Below are 6687 nucleotides of genomic sequence, written 5' to 3' on the forward strand. Positions count from 1 at the left end.
TTTTAAAGGGACTTTATGTAATACTGGCAGCCAAATTCCTATCTATAGACATTTAGTCTGTGCGGTTCTATCATCCATCAACACATTATCCTTCTGTATCTTTTAAAAAACTGCATCTGTTAAATGCCTCTTTAATTATACCTTTAATACGTGATGACAGGCTGTTTTTCATTATGTGCAGATTAACTATTGCTCTTTTGGGGAAATCTTTTTTTCCCCTTATAAAACCCACTGAATGTTCATGAGTAATAATAGTATCTCACAATAAGGACAATAAATACACCCCACAAAGAGGTAACCTACCTGTTACCCTATGGTGAATTTTTGCTTGGTTGTCAAAACTAACGATGGGGCAGTCATTAGTTAAAACTAAAGGTGATTTTCAACCAGTTCTCTGTGTTATTTCTCCATTAGAAAAAGATACAATCTTTTGGAGGTGCTGGGCATATTTAGGTTACATTCTATTCTAACTGGCAAAAGAGAAGTATTAAAAGTCTGCAGGTAGGGCAGGATGATGACCAGGATGCTTCTTTGTTTAAGTACATGAGGGAAGACTCCCCCTCCCCTAAAATTTGGGTGATATTCAACAAACAGGAGCTGAGCTTTGTAAAGGATCCTGAATCCTACCTGGAACCCTTTCTAGATGTTATTTGATGGCAATCCCAGCTTTCCCACAGAAAATACATTGAACAATAAGTTGTTATTCTTTTAACCAGCTGTTGTCAATGCACATCTAACAGCTGGTGATATGAACATGTTGCTTATCTTTATCATGGGAAAAGCTGTCAACACTGGCTCTGGGATCAATATTTTGGATTAAGTATGGAATCCTGTGGCCCACAAGCATCCTAAGGACCCTTTCTGTGGCCCCATAAGTCACTCCCAGATCATTCTGAAGCCTATCAAGTTGCGAAATAAAAATTTTTCCCCAGCAAAAATATTGGCTATTTTCCAGGAATTGCAGTTTTGCTCTAAAACAAAGCAGCCGTCCTCTTTATCTTGTTTTGCTCTTCTATCTTTCCCCAAAAAGTCATTTCAAAAAACACTTTTGGTTCTTGTTAGTGTGATCTTTGTTTGGTACAAAAGATGAAAGATTGCCCCCCCCCGACATCTGTTTTCCTTATTTGTTGACATATTCTTGTTAGGATTCTGACAGAGTTAGTCAACATAGCTCAATTGGTATTCCCGCTGATATATTTTGTCCAGTTGATTTTGGTAGCTCCTTGTATCTTCACGTTCTAAAATTTCAGGTTCTTTTTCAAAAGGATTTCTTTGAAGAATCTGTCATCCTTGCCCCTGTTCTGTACACTGTAGTTCTTCAGTATATTGTTTCCATCTTCTCTTTACTTTTGCCTGGTGAGATAATATATTGCCCTGTTGATCCTTCAGCACCCCTAAACTAGGTTTAAATTTCCCTTTGACCTTTTGAATCTCAGGAAAGAAATGTCCTGTTTTCTTCTTTGTGTTGTGTTCTCCCTCCCTCCCTCTGATCAGGATTATTATAATCATAGTCTATGTTTCTATATGCAACGACCTGAAAAGCTGCGTTTACAATTTTGATGCAACTTCTGTTGATTCTTCCTTTGCTTCTTGTTTGTTTTTAATAATGCTAGGACTTCCAACAATTATCCATCAAGACGTTGCTTTTTCTTTTTACTGTACAAATGTGATTTTATGGGGTTATTAGCAATGCAAGCATGTGAGTGGTGTTACTATTTTCTTTAGATCATGCAGATTGCAAATTTCGAAAAACAGCTTACGAAAAAACAACAACACTGTGCCTGGTTAATTCAGTTAAGGGACATTGTTTCCTTGATCAGAGTCATACCACCTGTGCATTATGTGGCATCACAGGAAAGGTACAAAAGTGAAATATTATATCAAACATAAGATGGGTCCAATAAATGGGAAAATCAGTATAACTCAAGAGTTGAAACATTTTGCTTTCACGATGACTAAAGCAATGGTTTTGTTAGAGGTAGTTTTCCACCTTTTAAATACTTGTTGACTAATGGATAAGCTACCTTCATCTTAATCAAAAGAAAGAGGACGTTGGTCCCATTTCCCAATCTGACTCTCTACAAAACCCAACTCTCCAACTGTAGTTGAATAATAAACCTGGATCCATCCATCCATCCATCCATCCATCCTTCCATCCTTCCATCCTTCCTTCCTTCCTTCCTTCCTTCCTTCCTTCCTTCCTTCCTTCCTTCCTTCCTTCCTTCCTTCCTTCCTTCCTTCCTTCCTTCCTTCCTGATAGATAACATGTAACCCTTCAAATGTCATTGGACTATAAGTCCCATCATCCATCACCATTGGTTGTGCTGACTAGGAGTGGAAGGAGTTGCAGCATCTGGAGAATTACAAGTTCCTCACACTTGTGCTACGAATGGCTGGATCAGCAAGAGTTATCTATTTAGGGCATAAGCTGAGCATGTGCATCCTGCTGTCAACAGTCTTTAACAGCCACCATGCAGACACACACTTGCCACATGGTGGGAAAATAAACACATGTACAGTAAGCAGGCCAGGCTGCCTGGCTTCCTATTGAAGCTCTGATGACATGGGCTTTGATCTTTAGGCGCCTTCCAAATCTGATTCTATGAACAGGTTGCTGAACTTTTCTGGGATGCCACTTCCTGAACTGCAGGCGCACTTGGGTTGCCAACTGTTCTGCTCCTTCCCCTTTTAATGCATTGGTAGCGAAGCTAGAGTCACATGCAGAAATTAATAGCTGACCTTGTTCATAGACCAGTCCTGGAGATTCGTTTATCCTCTGCTAATTGCTTTGGGGAGGAAAACGCTGTCAGAGCTGCAGGAGCCAACTCAAAAGATGGTAACAGAGCTGATGGGGTGTGTGTAGTTTCCACAAACCCTCAGTATTTTTATGGGTCTCCAGATACTGAATTCACAGGGCTGGGTCCCTTTGAAGACGCACCCTCTATAGCACCATCTCTGTAGCTTCTCAAAATAAAGCACGGCAGCTGCTAAGAAGCTGGAACCAGTGGCAAGCTAGAGAGAGGACAGGCAGGGTGTCTTGTTTTAGGGAAAACAGTCTTCTGTTTGAAGAACTGCCAGAAGAGCATCCCGTCTTTGAAGATGCCTTCCAGTTATAAGGTTGTCCAGAGCAAGTTGGGTTTAAAAATAAAGAACCATAAAGAGGTGGAGATTAGGCACCCAGAAGATGATCGTCCTGCAGATGGGAGATAGCAGCCTCTGCAAAGGGTGAATAAGTTACTTGGATACATCTTCGTGACGTGCATGTGATGCACTGTAATTTTTTTGAAAGTATAACAGCCATTTCTAGCGGTCTATAAAAATGAACCTAAGCCAGTTTTATGGAAATCACTGTCCTCTTCTGCCGTACGTTTCCATGTCCTCCTTTTGGATGATGGGATGAAGAAGCAACCCTACAAGAAACCTCAGGATAAATGCGTGGGAACCATGACACTGCTTGGGTTTACCCATATTTACCTGGACCCTTTGAAATTGATGTTCTCAAAGAGTCCTTAGGGGAAACCTTTTTCTCCTCTTTACCTTAATTCATTTTCGGAGAAGTGTGCAAGGGAGCTCCCGAGGGCCGCATTCAGACCTCGGGAGGGCCAGATCTTAGTCTGCCCACCTTGCTTTAAACAAAACTTACAGGGAAATAAATATGGGCTATTCAATTATTCCCATTGGTCAGCACAAAACACAATTCTGCCCAGCTGGCACCCTCAAAATTTTTTTCCACGACCTTCCAGAAGAAAATATCTCTTTAACAATCCTTCAACCCAGGATTTTGCTGGAATCTCTATTAATAATATCCAATAGAAGAATATGTCAATCTAAACATTATTTTATTTACTTAACCGGTTCTCCATACGGCTTCTCTCTCCCCGTTTTCTCCTACTTTGCTCTCCTCTTTGGTGATATTAATTTCAAATCAATCAGCTGGTGGGTTACATAACAGTTGCTTATAACTTCTGTCACATCAACCCTGAAGTGAATCTGTAGCCTGCTAACATTATGTAAAGACATTTTCCCCTTAATTGGGGAAGGAAAGGGGGCCGATACTTGGAACAGCCTTTTCTTTCTTTCTTTCTTTCTTTCTTTCTTTCTTTCTTTCTTTCTTTCTTTCCCAAAAAACCCCCCACTCTCCTCTCCATTATGTAATGATGTCTCCTTCCCCCCTCACCCCATGGTTTTGGAATAGTTTACGCAATGCATGGGTTTGTTTACACTGTTACAAAAATAGTTTTAATCTGGATCCTTCAAAAATGGAAGCTTAGGGGAAAACAGAACACCAGAATCCAGTTGAGGCACTAGAGCGCATGCCTTTTTTGGGTGTGGGCATCAGCTTTTCAAAACATGAGTCGGTGGCAAAAAACACACCAGTGTCACAGAATACAACACTTAGGAAAATCAGAGACAGGCTTTAATCTTCCATGCCAGAAGGAGGACCACGTGAAAGCCTCCTAGGCAAGGAGTCAAATCATTTTGGGCTGCCGAGAAGTAAAGAATAGTGCTACTATTGGTCTAAGATGGTTGTCTATATGTCAGGATCTGGCCCGCACCACCCTGGCAGTTGCAGGATCGGAGCCAGGAATGGCCTGGTGTTTGCAGGCTGGGGCCCTGGCCTGTGTAGCAGCTGCTGGGCCACTCATGAGGCTCGCCTGGACACCTGGAGGGAAGGTCTACTGAAGGAGTGGTTCTCCTTCACAGAACTAGCCTCAGCCACCAAGGTCTTTGGGTGGGCTGTGTCTTGCTGCTCCTGAGCGCTGGAGCCCCTGTTCCTGCCTTGGCCCCTGATGTTGTCTCTGCACTTCTGTGTTTGGCCTCCAGAGTTTCTGCATCTGCTCCTGTTCCTGCTTCTGCTGGCCTCCTGCATCTCAGCATCTCGTTCTGGCTCTGTCCTCCCAGCCCTGTGCTCCCGCCTCTGCTTGGTCACAACCAACTACGCAGTGAGTGCCTTTGGACTTGATACTCTGCGTGATGGAGTGGATCCTGGTGTCCTTATCCCCGGTGAGCTGTGGTTCCCAAACCTTGAGCCCCCAGATGTTCTTGGAATACAACTCCGAGAAATCCTGGCCAGCACAGCTAGTGGTGAAGGCTTTTGGAAGTTTTGATCCAAAAACATGTGGGGACTCTGGGTTACAAATCACCAGTCTACAGGAATGAAGGATGTTGGGAAAGAACAAAATGGAGGGGGAAAGTAGTGCCATCATTAGAGAGGGATGCAAAATGAAATCAAAGAAAAATGTTGTCACAATTAGAAAAGGATAATGATGTTGAGAGGAAGAGGATGGGGAAAGGAAAAGTATGAAGAAAATGTGAGTAGAGAACAGATTTTAAAAGGAAGAACTTCAGTGCAAGGTGAATTTGAATGTCTTCAGAGACTGTGGAAATTGCCTTTTCTCTGGAACACACTAACAAAATTACTGCTGAATCTTCTGCTGTTCTCATATGTTAATCTAGTTAAGATACAAGGGTAGGGAATGCAATTATAGGATAGACTCCCATTTCTGTCTACAGATGAGGGGAAACAACGGACATTCTGCACTACAACCAATGGCTTTCCAAGACTACAACTCCTATGAGTCTTAGTCAGATAATGGTGAGGGATGGTGGGAGCTGGAGTTCAGTCTCTAAGGGTCTGAGGTTACCCACTTCTGCTTTGGAGGATTACCTAAACCTTTTTTCCAATGCCCAGTCCATTAGCTGCCACACCAGTGGAAAGACCCAAGAAGCCCGGCTTTTGCCAGGCATTTCACTTGGCTTTATCAGTTGATTTCAGTGCCCCCCCCCCCCTGGAAAAGTATAGAGGAGTGGTGGTGGGGGGAAGGCCCATCTTTGGTTTGTTTTGTTCAAGCTGAGACAGCAGCCTTGCATCTAGCAGAAAGCACCTTCCTGGCATGCAGGGACAGGGGCTTGGTGGTTTTCATTGCTGGATCAATTCATTTCCACAACGGAAGGATGCTCCAGGCTTCAAGGGCCATAAGAGGAAGCAAGAGCTTGAAAATCTAATCCCATACACAGTATTTCTTTGAAACATGACCACTGTGCAATGCTTGAGTGAGCTGATTTGGTAAAGGCATGAACTAGGGCCTAAAGAAAAAGCAGTGGTTGCATCCTATAGGCTGTCCAGATGCCTTCAATTTCAATTCATGCTGGACTTCACCCAAGCACAGATGACAATAAGCAATGAAGAGAATTGGGACTGTGAAACAATTAGAAGGCCAAAATTTCCTACACCCTAGAATATACGATGGAAGGAAACCAACTCCCTGCCTTTTGCAAAACAGGATTCAACCAACAGGCCTAACCTTTTGGTGTCATCTGTATCTGGTGTGTATTTTTAAACCACTGAGAACTAAAGCTTCCAGCCGAAGTTATTGAAGCTTTGCAGATGGGCCAGGTTTGCACGAAGACAGTAATTCGCATCCTTCTGGTTGCAAATCCAACAACTGTGTGTGCAGCGGTTTTATTAGCAATGAGCCACATTCACTCATTATCTAAGCACATGGAGCTCTTACAAGGGAAGATACTAGCCCTGCCCCTCCATCAGAGCTTTGAACATATAGGAGACCCATGACATGAACAGAGCTATATAACAGGAGGTATAAAACCTAATAGAGCATAAGGAAAGAATTGCTAGGCTTTAACTACATCTCACCTCCTATTCACCCTGAAAGTTCACTTAGCCAA

Source organism: Pogona vitticeps, chromosome 8, assembly GCF_051106095.1.
Source record: "Pogona vitticeps strain Pit_001003342236 chromosome 8, PviZW2.1, whole genome shotgun sequence".
NCBI lineage: Eukaryota > Metazoa > Chordata > Lepidosauria > Squamata > Agamidae > Pogona > Pogona vitticeps.